Source organism: Chaetura pelagica, unplaced genomic scaffold (assembly GCF_000747805.2).
Source record: "Chaetura pelagica isolate M959 unplaced genomic scaffold, ChaPel_1.0 scaffold142, whole genome shotgun sequence".
Lineage (NCBI taxonomy): Eukaryota > Metazoa > Chordata > Aves > Apodiformes > Apodidae > Chaetura > Chaetura pelagica.
This window is the reverse complement of record NW_009952973.1, coordinates 9,526,064-9,540,929: the sequence shown is the minus strand read 5'-3', so window position 1 is coordinate 9,540,929 and position 14,866 is coordinate 9,526,064.

Genomic DNA, 14,866 nt, shown 5'->3' with positions numbered 1-14,866 from the left:
CTCTTTCCAAAGGCAATATTTATCCTTCCACTCAGAAATGAAAATGAAAGCCAGTGTGTGACAGAATGTACAGTATGATGCAAAGCACTTCATGTCATAGCAAAAACAGCTTACAGACAGCATGCCAGTGATGATATCATTCATAGACAACAGTTAATTTGGAAACTGGAAAGGAAAAGCTAATATCTGTAGTGCTATGTGATTTTGTACTGAAAGGCCTTCATATAAATACATACATGCACAGGAATGGAATTAAAAGCACTTAGGTTGGGGACTGAAAACACCAGAAAATGTACAGCTTGGAACAACCTTGCTTTGGTAAGTAGATTAGATAATTGGCTTTATTCTTTAAGTCATTATTGAACATATATTCAGATTTCCTGATTTTTGCAGACTTTCGGACCAGGCTGGATACTAATAGAGGGCTTTTTTTTCTCCCTGAATGTGCATCTTTTCCAAACAATTTATCATGGTTTACATTGGTAAAAGAGAAAATCTTAAATTACTATTAAATACACCTTTGACTGAGTCCAGGCTGCAAAGTAAAGAGCAACTATGTATTCTGGATGAACTCTAAAGTGTTTCTTATAGTCATATATTCATGCCTACACCAAGACAATCCACTGGACTTCAGGGAGTATGTATATACATATATTGCACTCTGTGTATATAGATGCTGTATACATTACCGCTTCCTTAAAATAACAAGCAGAGACTTGAAAAATATGTAAAGAAGATGAAAGATGTAACTGTTTAGTTCGGAAATTAAACATAAATTGAGGTGGAAGAAATTCTCATTATTTAGTTAGGGCCTGATCCAAAGCTCTTTAAAGTCAGTGGAAAGAACATCAACTGCACGAGGATTTAAATTGTGACAATACAGTTGGATGCTTCGGAAAATTGTCTGGGAAAGCGGCACAAAAAAAAATAAAAGCCTACTTACAAGTGGGGAGGGAAGGGGCTTCCTGGATTATCTTACACTATTTTTACCTGTGGGACAGTCTTGATCTCAGCTTACAAGGACATGCATCGCTTTATCACAGCTGTGCAAGAATGAAGCTTGCTAAAATATTATGGCACTGGATCAAGTGTAAGAAAGGGCTAGAGCAGGAAATAAAATAACTTGGATAATATTTACAGGCATGCTGTGACTAAAGGAGGACATCTGATAGCAGCAATGGCTGTGACCTCTGCTTGAGGCAGAGACACCATCTCAGCCCATTCTGCAGCTTGGGCCAGTGATCCCCATATCTCAGGTTTGGGATCACGACTGGTACATCACCAGCTAATCCAGGCCCATGCTGCTGACACTTGTGCAGAGTAAAGAAATTAACAGTCCAAAGAGAAACACTTCCTCTCAGGCTTTCCAGCATTCTGTCCAGTATTGTCTAATATTTCCACTGAAACTAAGCCATGTATCCAAAGTACAGGAAGGGACCTTTGAGATGATAAGGTTTTTCCTCCCTGTACAATCAGATTTGCTTTTCTGCCTTTTTGCTCTTATGTTTGTCTTTTGTGAGTTCTGAACTAAAGGATTCTTTCTACTAAAGAGTCCACCCATTATTCTGACTGCATATTAAGTAGTTGTTAAATTTAACAAACCACAAGACTGAAGTCTAAATATTACCTCTTGAGCACAGATACTATGTGGCCAAGTCACAGAATGCAAAGGCAGAGATTGGGAAAAGGAAGATCCTCTCACAGTTGGAGAAGAGCAGGTTCGAGGCCATCTAAAGAACCTGAAAGTGCACAAGTCCATGGGACCTGACAAGATCCATCTGCGGCTCCTAAGGGAGCTGGCAGATGAAGCTGCAGTGTCGTTTTCCTTCATATTTGAAAAGTCATGGCAGTCTGCTGAAGTTCCCATTGACTGGAAAAGGCGAAACATAACCCCCATTTTCAAAAAGGGAGGAAAAAAGACCCAGGGACCTACAGGCCAGTCAGTCTTACTTCTGTGCTTGGTAAGATCATGGAGCAGATCGTCCTGAAGACTCTGCTAAGACACATGGAAAATGTGGAGGTGGTCGGTGGCAACTAACATGTCTTGACCAAGGGCAAATCATGCCTGAAAAACTTGGTGGCCTTTTACAACGGAGCCACAGCATCAGTGTGCAAGGGAAGAGCAACTGATGTCATCTACCTGTACTTGTGCAAAGTGTTCATCAATGTCTCGCAAGACATCCTAATCTTGAAACTGGAAGGATATGGATTTGATAGATGGACTACTTGGTGGATAAGGAATTGGCGTGATGGTCACACTCAGAGACTAGTGAACAATAGCTCAATGTCCAGATGGAGACTAGCGACAAGTGGTGTTCCTCAGGGGTTGGTACTGGGACTGGTGCTGTTTAACATCTTTGTCAGCTACATGAGCAGCGGAATCGAGTATATCCTTGGCAAGTTTGCCAGTGACGCCAAGCTGTGTGGTGTGGTTGACATGCTGGAGGGAAGGGCTGCCATCCAGAGAGACCCTGACAGGCTTGAGATGTGGGCCCATACCAACCTCATGAAGTTCAACAGGGCCAAGTGCAGGGTCCTGCACGCGGGTTGGGGTAATCCCAAGGACTAATACAGGATGAGCAGAGAATGGATTGAGAACAGCCTTGAGGAGAAGGACCTGTGGGTGCTGGTCAATGAAAAGCTCAACATGAGCTGGCAATGTGCACTTGCAACCCAGAAACCCAACCGTGTCCTGGGCTCTATCAAAAGAAGAATGGCCAGCAGGTCAAGGGAGGTAATTCTTCTCCACTCCACACTTGTGAGACCCCACCTGGAGTACTGGTTCCAGTTATGGAGCCCTGAACACAGGAAGGACACAGAGCTTTTGTACTGAGTCCAGAGGAGGGCTATGAAGATGATCAGAGGGCTGGAGCACCTCTCCTATGAAGACAGGCAGGGAGAGTTGAGGCTGCTCAGCCTGGAGAAGAGAAGGCTCCTAGGACACAATATGGTGGCCTTCCAGCACCAGAAGGGGGCCTATAGAAAAGCTGGGGAGGGACTTTTTACAAGGGCTGTAGTGACAGAACAAGGGGTAGTGGTTTTAAGTTGTAAGAAAGTAGATTTAGGTTACACATTAGGAAGAAATTTCTTAGTGTAAGGGTGCTGAGACACTGGAACAGGTTACCCAGGAGGTTGTGGGTGCCCCCTCCCTGGAAGTATTCCAGGGCAGGCTGGATGGGGCTTTGAGCAACTTGGTCTAGTGGAAGGTTTCCCTGCACATGCAGGGAGGCTTGAACTAGATGATCTTCAAAGTCCCTTCCAACCCAAACCATTTTGTGATTCTATGTTTTACACAGAACACACCTATAGACATTTTAATATATCGGAGGATACATAGCTTTCCATTTGAGATCCAGCAGAGATGAAATATGTGTTGCAAGGCTGTTACACACTTGAATGTAAGTCTCCAAGAATGCACAAAATGATATGATAGGTACAGCTTTTCATATACATTTTTCTGTTCCACATCTATAACAGTGTGAAAGTCAATACCAAATACTGCTAACAGTATGTCCCTCAAAGCTTTAATCTCATTCACTATTATATTATTTGCCTTATAACTATTGCAGGCTGTGATTATGTTGTCTGCAGTAAACCAAAACCCACATAAAGTTTAGTGACACTTTGTGTAGTATGTAGCCTTGGTCCTATACTTCCATCAAGGGAAAGCATGATAAAAATAGCAATTGAGAGACCACTGATTAGAAGAGTCTGGTTTTGGGTAATTGACACAGAAAATAAAATAATTAAATAATTAATAAGATTTAATTTCTTGTATAAAATTATGATACTGAACTTTTCCTGACCTGTTTTGATTGCAAGCAATCTGAGAAAAGAATAAAAGAAGGAATTTAGTGCTTGCTTGTAAAATCACTGGAAACAGAAACCTGAGCTGGCTGAAGTGTTCCAGTAAAAAAATTTCCTCACCCCCATATTGCTACTGTTTAATTGTTTATTACCTTTGAAAAGGTAGTCCCAGTAGTAACATTAAAATCTGGTTCTAAGCCAACCAATGCAGACAAGCCAAAGCTGGAAAAGATCCAGTTAGTTTACAGTATCACATTTTGCAGTGTCAAAGCAGCAGGTGTTTTCTTTAGGTACAAAGACATCATAATATCTTATTTAAATTAAAAGTTGAAAATATAAACAGAGATTGTCTTTTTTCTTTTCTTTTTTTCTTTTTTCGTTTTTTTAAATAATGTTTAAGGTCATCATAGTGGAAACATCTTGCAATATATGGATAAAACTAAACAGACACAGTAATATTATTCTGGGAAACCTAACCCTTACTTTCAAGAGCCTGTGTCCATCCTGGTAAGCCAGTTGAGAAGTTCAGCTGCTTAAACTTCAGTAACCAAATATAAAGAAAAACTTCCAAGAAAATAAGTCAGCAATGCAAAGCAGGTGTGGGGAAACTTCAGCTTTCACATAAAGAACAATTTTCACAGGAAATGTAGGCTGTTTGACTGCCAATTCTATTTATGGCATCTTCAGGTTTCACCCTCCTCCATTTGTTATAGAAGTACCCAGAGCAGTATTTGGATGCTCAAATCAACTCCATGCCTTATTTGAATGTTGTAAAGGAATCTCCTAGGAGACAGCTGTGACATTTCTCTCAGCTCTTGATCTCATAAATCTAGATACAAACAGAGATGATGTTCACTGCTTCTGGTAACAATTTCTTCCCCAAAATGCTAATATTACTACCTGCATCATTTTCACTACAGTGCATCAGAGCATGGTGGCTTGTATGCCATATGCAGAAAGCAACCTGTTCTTTGAATATCCCCTTTGCTACCGAGTTCAACAATGTGTTAAGGAGTTCTCCATGTAACATTATGTTCTACAGTGTATTTCATTCAACAGACATTCTGGCACATGTACCTCGGTACTTTTCACTGAGCTATGGCTTCAGTTATTCACAAGGAGCTGCTCTATCCAGCTCTTCACTCTTCCCCACCTCCCTAGAATGAATCCCAACACAATAACAAAACAAATGCATGATCAATCCATAACACCTTTTCCCTGAGGTGTTGGCTGCTGCATTCCTGGGAGGGGGCAGTGCCATCCCTCAAAGGTGACCATGACATGTTGGCCCAGAGAAACTTGCCCAAACTCCAACAGTAGTGCACAAAACCAGTATGTCCAAGTCTGCAAAAAGCCACTCTCTACCCTGCAGCAGTGATCACCACTTGCATCTCATCCAGTGCCATGTGGGTCTGTGGCAAGCAATGTCTCCTATGTAGTCTCTGTCTCTCTAACTAGTTATTACATATTCCTATGAGAAGTGGTGGGTCTATTATTATTTTATATATAAAATTTCCCTTTTCTCTTCTTTATTAGCCTATCTCCTAGATTGCAGCCTGTGAAGGGAAAGAAAACATATTATTTTATACGAAGGCTATTTTCTAATAATTACTAAATTACAAGGCAATGTTACATGCATTTTTAGGCTACATTATATTGTGTGAAAGAACTTTAATCTTTCCTTAATGGCATTACTAGGAACATGGTGGTACATGAAAATGATTGCAAATAGCTACAATTTTTAAAACCATATTGTTTTTAACCATGTCTTTCTGAATGATCTCAGATTGTTCTCCATATTGATGTATGGACAACACAGCTTAGCTGCTAAAGCCACAGACGAAACTGCTATACCACAAAGTGGATTAGTACAGGTTTTTATTTCCTGGCAGAGTGTGTTTGTTATGAACTCTCCAATAAAATATTGTCTTTCACAATACTGTTTAAATGTGTGCTACACAAGGCCAAGGAGTTGCCCATTGCTGGAGCAGAATCCTGACGATCTTGCTTTCTTTCCTACCTTGCATATGCATAGAGGTGGAGGCTAATTTGGCCAGCAATTATTGGGTTTTATAGCTTCCTTCAGCATACCAGCAAATAATTCAGAGTAAGAAAAAACCCATAAAATTTCATCTTTTGTTACAAGAATCCAATTTCCCTGTCGACAGGTACTAGAGAAAAAATAATAATCAGATTTCATACTACTGCAGTGTCATGCAGAGTGCTCCATATCAGAACACAAACCTGTGAAAAGCAAGAAGACCAAAATGAACAACTTTCTTTGGATTTAAAGTGTAAAACTACTGTATTTTGTACACCCCAAGTAAACAAAGCACTGAAACAGAGTGGTTACCTTCAGGCATGTAGTGTTGCAGGTGAAGTGACATGCTCAAAGGTCAATGCACGAAGTGCTCCTGCACTTAGTTGGGTGAAGCCTGTGAGTTTGCTACACATATGGTAACAGCCACAAAAGATGCTTTAACATTGTGCTGAATTTTTTTATTTATGTATTTATACAGAGTTCCCTATATTTTCTTGCTTTTATTTGAACAATACACTGCTTCGCTTACTTATGTGTAGCATGAATCAAAAATGCTGAACAGAGGCTGAAATGGCAGAACTGAGTACTGAGACATCAAAAATACAGTCTAATACTTAGTTCTGCAAGATTTTTTCAGTCCAATTTTATCCACAAAGCAACCAATGTCAGCTGTTTAAGAAGCCCAGAGTGTAATTCAAGTAAGTGAAGCTACACATGAGCTTCAGGGTAATTGTGGTCTAAGGGCAAATACGATTTTCTGACACTGCATCTCTTGTGTAGAAGTTGTGTTTAACATCCACACTTCCTTTAGGATGCAATGTGTCTTTGAAAACAGAGGAAAATACATTTATTTATGTCACTGTAAATAATCTCACCCATTTCCTTAATTGTAATTTAACGGTGAATCATATTTTGGTATTAAATTCAAGCATTCTGTGCTTGAAGAAGAGTGGAGTACAGAAGAATCAATAGAGAGTGCCAAGCTGGAGGAAAACAATTTCAAATTATCTTTCTAGCTTAACTCAGAAAATAAAAAACATAGCTCGTGTCTGGATATCCTTAACACTATTAAGCAAAGATAGAAAAATTCCAAACAAAACCACGGGATATTAGAGACAGACTTTCTGAGATGCTTCCAAAGATGCATTCGCTAAGCTTGTACACACACTTCTTACCCAAAAGCTCTCATGTTCACACAGATCATGACAGTGCACACTCTACACATAGCAGAAAGTAATTTTTCATTTAAATCAGCTAATGCACAAGCTAGAGCTCTGAAATGGCACTTTGGTGCATTTTTATTTATTTAATTTTACAATAGAATACATATAATTGAACCAGAAATAAGCTATGGAATTTGGTAATTAGTGTTTTTTACTTTTAATTACTAAAATTAATATATAGTTATTGCATCTTGTCTGGGTTTATGTCACAGAATAAAGAAATACCAGAGTTAAATGTTGGCCAGGGAAGTCAATTAGACTTCTCCAGCCTCATTAAAATCAGGAGCAGTTCACCCGTAGTCTTGATGCGGAAGAAGTGGTGTTCTGGAATAAGTATGCTGCATAGGACGACAGAGAAACAGGATATCAAAAAAGATAAAAATAAATTAAATCCTGAGTATGCTATTTTATAAAACAGCTCATCATGTTATTTATATGTTTTGTTCATAAGTGTAGAGTTTATTTTCAGAATTTGCAACGTAGTTTAGAATTATGGTTGAAGAGCTGTTAAGAAAGGAATCACCTTGAAATCGCATGAGGAAACAGACACAAAAATTACTCCATCTACTTGCTTGTGTGGGGTCTTGGTTACTTTTCAGTAAATACATATTTTGGCCAGTTGATCAAATAAATATTTATTTCCTGTAAACAGGAATTTATCTCTGGTTAAGACACTCCATCCCCTTTTTTTTTTTTTTGGTTCTCCTTTAAAATCCTTTTTATTTGCTAAGATTAGGACTGGATTTAGTCCAACCTTATGAGAATGCTTTAATGTTACTTATACTTGCAGGCAGTAATTACAAAAGATTTTCTGAACCCTTAACCACTGATCCCTAAGAAGTCTCAAGAGCAGCTTTTCCATGAGAGAGTCCGGTCGGCTGTACTTGCAGACCACTTTAATGTTTTTTAACTTTGTGTCATTTGGACTTCCCTCTCCAAACAGATACATTTCAGTAAGTGGCTCATTAGCATTACACAGGAGAAGAATCCTTATTTTTTTTCCTTTTAAAACCAGCGTATCCTTAGCTATCTATCTCTGGTGTTTGTATTGATATTACAGCCACTTCAGTAAATTGAAGCTCTTCCACAGATCTCTACTCCAAATCAGGGCCAGCCTCAATTCTTTGGCTGAAGCAAATGCCAGACATTGTTTATATAGCGGTAATCAACATGGTAAATTTAGAATATACCAGAATAAATTATGATAAATTTGCTGCCTCAGGATAAAGATAACATACGGGTAGAGTCAGTGGTTATCTCTTAAAAAAGGGGAAATTGATGAACAGACTTTTTTTTTTTCCTTCTAGGCTATCATAATAAATGTTTTTTTCCCCCTCTGGGATTTGTAGAAAAAGAAGATGGGACATGTGGATCTCATGAACTCTGATGCTAAATACAGCTACAACATTTGAAAGACTGTCTTCCCTATATTTCAAGTTGAACTCCATGTTCGTTCCTTAGTATTAAGTGATGTTTTCTTTCTTTTTTTCCCTTTGCTATCTCTGCAGAGGTCAGGAAGTAAACTCTGTGCCATCAGAGAACAAGGCAGTACAGTACCCAAGGGGCCTCATAGCTCTGTTGCCTTTTTTCCCCCCACTTCAGCAGCATGACTTGCTGTTCCCAGAAGGGGTTCCAGAATCATCAACTAGTGGAAAATAAATGGTGGTGTTGCTTTGGGGGGTTTTGGTGGGTTTAAAAAAATTGTGTTAGTTGTTTTGGCTTTTTGGTTTTGCAATTTTAAAAAAAAATAATTAAGAATATTTATTAAAAAATCTTTTCCTTGAGCCTGGGATTGCACTTCATTTTCGTTCTCAAACTTAATGTTCAAGAACATTTTTTGGGAAAGTTAATTTACCTGGAGAATGAGTTTCCAGAAAATGTACATTCTAAATGCAAACCATCTTTAAACTAGACTGACATTTCTCTCTCTCCATCAAGCAGTTGTGCTGTGGATCTGAACAGGACCCAAGTATTTTGCTGTGTGAAGAGGCATAACTCCTGAACTTGCCTTCCAAAATATGTGGGAGGAAAATGATATGCTTTTGCCCAGTGTGCCAGTTTGGCAAATATTCTGAGGAATGAAGAAAATTAGGATCTCACTGAATTCCAATCCACCTGTGAAGCATGGCAGTCCTCCATGATAGATGTTACCCGTCTCTATCAGGACATTTTTGCAAGTAAAATATTGCAGGTAGAATCCACACACAGTGAGTCTGCAGTCAGCCCTTTATTAAACTAACAGGCAGGATTGCATTTCTTCTATTTCATTTTCCACATCTGCCTTTCAACTCCACCAAACTTTAAGTATGTGTTTAAGTAAAACAGGCTTTAATGGGATTTAAACACATGCTGTGCCTCAGTGAAGAGGAAAGGGATTACTCATGTGCCCACCCACTTAAATTACGTGTTTTGCTGAATCGGAGACTTTATGTGCTACTATGTTAGTACTGAGAGAAGAAGTGAAGAAGGTAGGACCCTGAAGCCTGATAACACTTTCTGTCCTGCCTCTGAGTCACGGCAAGTCAGCACATCTTCATTGTCCTCTTGATACATCATGGGAGCAGAGAAAATCCCACACGGAGCAGATGCATCCAGGCCAGGGAGGTACCCATCTGCCAAGGCACTTGCTAATGTGCTAAACCCAAATGAAATGCATTAAAACTGTGCTGCCCACAGCAACCTAGGAAATAAGCTGCACACTGTGAGCTGGTAAGACAAATATCTCAAAAACTGCTTTCACTAAAGCTTTTACACCTCCAGAATGATAGCAGATAAGTGAAATACCACTACTATGTCTGATTTTGTTAAATCAAGTCCTCTTAAAAAAAAAAATAAATCTTTGCCAGCACTCAATGTGATACTGGTTACAGTACCAGGGGGTTTCTGGTGAAGACCTGAACGGGACCCCATCATTTTGCTGTGCAGAGAGGCATACATAACTCCTGAACTTGCCTCATTTCATCCTGACAGGCTGCAGTGGTGAGCATCTATATCCCTGCTAACCCAGAGTCTCAGAAAAAAACCATTGGTTTTTGGCTGTTAGAGAGCAACTAGAAGCACTTTTCTGTACCTTGACTATTTCAGTCTTTTCCCACATGCCTCATTCTTTCTTTTTTTTTTTTTTTTCTCACTAACTGCAGCCATATAAACGCCATAACATTTCAGAAAGATATTTACAGTCTCAGGCATCCAAGTGACCACTATTTCCTTGTGACCTTCTCACCCTATCAATTAGCTGCGGAGTTTTTCTTGTTATGTCCTTGCAGAAATTCTTCTTCGGCTTCTCTAGCTTCAACCTGGCCACTCCAATACTTGCAGTGGGAAAGTTTACATTTGTTTGGAGTGCAACTGTACTGTGGGAGCAGTATACCAGTAAACTGGCACAAGTGTCTAACCCTGTAAACAACAGCTTAACCTGGCAGCACAGAATACTTGGGAAACTTAACACATTACTGAGCTGTAAAAATTACTTCAAATTTCCATCAGCTCCTGTTTTTAACCAGACAAATTATGCAGTTGGCTACTACCTAAAGTTAAGGTATTTGTACTTTTCATCACACTGAAACACAAGAGATTAGTTTAAACATGTAGCCTGATAGTGGCATTTTCCTGTGTTATTTGAGAAAGAAACCTTACATTTGGAAGCTGTTTCCCCTTAAAATATTTTAAACCCCTCCCCAGCATTTAAATTCACTGAGGAAAGTAAAACAATACACAATCTGGAGTATGGTATAGATAAACCACTTTAGTGTTCTTTGAAGATGGTTATTACATTAGCATAGGCAGGGCATTCAGCTGAAAAATTAATCTGAAGTCAAATGTTTATGTCTACACCTAGCACACTTCTGCACATGTTTCTAAACAACTATATTGATGGTATTTAAGTTAGAAAACTGACATTGTGAGCCACTGCTGTTTCTTACAGGCTTTACTTTCCATCAGGAGTCACTGGAGATACTGCTGTTCCCAGGGACATCAGCTGAGTTCCTGTCCTGTGGTTGTCAAGCAAGCATGGATGTGGAATGGGCAGGTAGCCTTGATCTACTCCCCATAGCGTACTATCTCTTCTATCAGCTGTGTTCATTTTTCAGGGTGAAATCATTGTAGCTGCTCATTTTGCAATTAGAAGTTTCATTGTGAATAAGCCCCACTCAGTCTGAAGGATGACCATTCACATTGGTTTCCTGTTTTATTTTACTGTTTGAAATGTGGCAGTGACTCAAAGTCTAAACCCAGCTTGAGGCTGCCTCAACCTAACTGAGGTAGATCCTTGTGTGAAAAGACAGAACCTCCAAGAACTTGCAGTCTTTCAGGGGGACGTGCAGAGTACAAAAGCTGGGTAAGTGCTTTGCTCTTCCTAAATACTCTCCATAAATAAGCACAAGACAGGAAAAAGAAGTGCTACTGTGGAACCTGTTTCTTTATAGGTGGAAAACTGACCCAGAAAACTTTTTAAAATATCTCTTAGAGCACTTTAGTAACTTTGAAAATCTGAGCCTAAACAAACTGGTCAAACTTAAGCAGGCAGGTTGTGATCAAATGGGAAAATTAGTGTATGTTTCCGAGTCATAGCATACTGTTAGGCTGCTAGCAGTCCTCCATTTCCCAACCAATTTGAGCAATAAAAATATTCAGAGAAGCCTCTGATTGCAGGAAGTCTGAGTTCTTGTGATTCTGAAAAGACATACCAAACCTAAGGAAGTCATTCTCCAGGAAAGAGAGAGTTAACTCCATACACAGTACGGATAGAGTACATATCAAAGCTTTCACACTTTTTTCCATTCTGTAGTTTGCTCCATGCTTTAAAAATGTATTTAAACTGAGTGACCATGTATGCAAAGGAAAACTTTACAAGCAGATAAGTCTTCTAGAGCTGAATGTCTGCCAAGACAAAACTGTGTGGTTTATTTTAAAAGAACGAGTGGTTATCACTCAGAACACACCATTTCTGTTTGAGCATTGGAGGCAAAATTAATGCTTACAATTTATACTTGTCATTAAAATAGAACTTTTGAGAAAGAAAACCTGTTTTTTTAACCTATACTGAAACAAACAAACAAAGAAAAACAACTGATATAGAGGAAAGTTTTTTTAATTCAAGGAGAACTATATTTTGAAAAACTGTTTAATAGAGAAATGAAACTCTGATACAAGGAGCTCTTATGTGCAGGTGTTACGTATTATAATCTATATTACAGTACTGTATTGTCCACATGAGACCAGGTACAAAGAAAAACTTCTGGACTGCATTCAAGTTTGTGGGCTTGATTCTAATTTTATTTACAGCAAGTTTTACCTCCATAGAAATTTGTACCTCCATTGGCTTCTGTGAACCCTCATATTTTGGCATAAGTAAGAGGTGTTGAGATGCTCACTCATTTCTGTTTCAGTTCTTGGGTTTGAGTGGGCAAGGACAGAAGCTTGGAAAATTTATTTATATCTACCACTACCAAGAAATGGTAATGAGAACTAAAACCCTCATATTTCTTACGACTAATCTCCACATATCGTTCCAAGATGAATATGAACTTCTCATTCTTTGTGTAAGAGTAGAAGCAGGTTTTGCTTAAAAATGGCATAAAAATGGAACAGTTTAACAGAAATCAGAGACAACTAAAAAAAAAATCAAAACTTGGAAAAGACAGAATCATGTAAAATCCAGATAATGTGCTTTGAGTAACAACAACAATGTAAGCACATTTGTGTAGCTTCTCCTTCTCTAAGTAGTGTTTGTTACTAAGTTACTATAGGCTATAACTATAGCTATATAACTATAGCTATATAACTATATATATATAACTATATATATAACTATAACTATAGTATACTATATAACTATAAATTACTATATTTATGCCAGGTGGGGAGATCCTGGGAACTCAAAGAATTTGTTTACTCCATATAATGAGGAAACTTCACTTCATGCCTTTCTCCCTTATATGTCTCAAACATTAAATAATTTGCATCACTGCCTCACTTCTCAGTAAACAAACTAATTTGCTCCAGACAACTGAAAATCTCCGGAGCGCTCAAGCTAATGCACAGGAAAGGGGAGGGAGGGCGTAGCCACTAGGTGGCAATAGAAACCCCTCAAATAAACTGCCATTACACACACGATGCTATTCAATAGCTATCAATTTCAGCTACGAAAGTGTTAGATCAAAAGGAAGAAAAAAAAGTTTCTCATTGGTGATTAAATCTCCAAAGTTCTCAGCACAATTTTTTTGTACAGTCAATGGGAAACCACCGATTTAACATTGTATACAGTTAACTTCTCTTAATTTTTTTCACCCAAGATTTTTATTTAACATGCTGTGCAGCAGAGAAATTATTTTCAACTACTATTTCAGCATTATTGGAACATATTGTGATAATTTCTGGTGTGTTTAATAAATCTAGCACTCTGCCATCCCTACGGAAGTCAGATGGTTGAAATTATTACTGTTCTGAGTTTGGAAAGCGTTAGCAGACTTAAAAAAAACCTACTGCTGACTTAGCTTCTGATTGTGTTACACATTTTTATTCTCTAGTTCTAAAATCTTGGTGATGCTTACAGAGGACTTAATAAGAAAATTTATATTCAAATTAGATCTTAAGTTACACATCAAAAAAATATCTTATATGAAGAGGTATTTTTCAAATTTAGCACAGGTATTTATATGCTGAAAAGTTCCTTATCTGTATATTTGCAACTTGCCACTATGCTGTAAATTTCACACTGTTCTTTTTCACAGTTTGTGAGTAGCCAAAAGTAAAAATCACAACTTAGCACACATACACATTGTTACAGAGTTAAGATTGTAGAGTTCAGATTGCATGAAGTTATGAGCATATATATTTGGCGCTTCTATTGTCAAACCATGCATTTTTCAGCTTCAACATCTCTTTAATGTTGGTCTTGTATATAATGTTTTTGTTTGGACACCAAAACTTCCTGCAGGCAACTTCAACTTCTGAACATTGAGACTTTTACCCCAAGGCACCAGGTCTCCCTAAGTGCAGGTTTTGATTTGATAACAGCAGCTGGTGTGACTGATCTAGCCTACTTTTTTTTCCCCACCCTGATTCAAGTGGTAGGGAGGGTTTCTGTGTATGCAGTGCCACAGGACAGTCCAGGAGGAAAGAAATTCAGAGGAGGCTGATCTGATTTCTCCCCCACATCTTCTTGCCCAACTTGCTCATTCTCTCTGCTCGATCTTCCTCCGCTTGGCAGCAATGCAATCTTGATGTTCCATTACTATCTTAATGCCCCAGGATGCCAGCTTTTCTCCAGGGGACTGCCATAAAAGGAAGAGAAAGAATAATGAAACTGAAACTGAACATTAATTACATTCTAAAGGAAAAGAGCGGGGAAGAACCTGTTCTTTTCATACTCCATAGCTGTGCAGTTTTTGTAAAGAAATCTAACAGACAGAAAATTATCACCAAAAAATGAAACATCAAAGGAAAAACTAAGACTGCCAGGAGACATTCTCATAATTTGTTAGAGAGTAAGTTAATCAGAACAGAAATCTGAACACCCCAGTATGGAAACATTTTGTGACAAATTCAGACACCAATTGTACCCAAATTTCGCACATTAATTTTGTCTCTAAAAGGGGGTAAAGGAGAATAAATTATCAACTTATAAAAAAATTGAGTCCAAAGCTGGATTTTGAAAGCTCAGCCTGTTTTCTGTTTACAATGTCATGTACTTGCCACAGAAATATATCTTTTTCATTAACACTTTTTCCTACAGCTTTGAAATATTGACAAGCAAAATTAAATTCTTAATAAAAAGAAATATAATCACAGG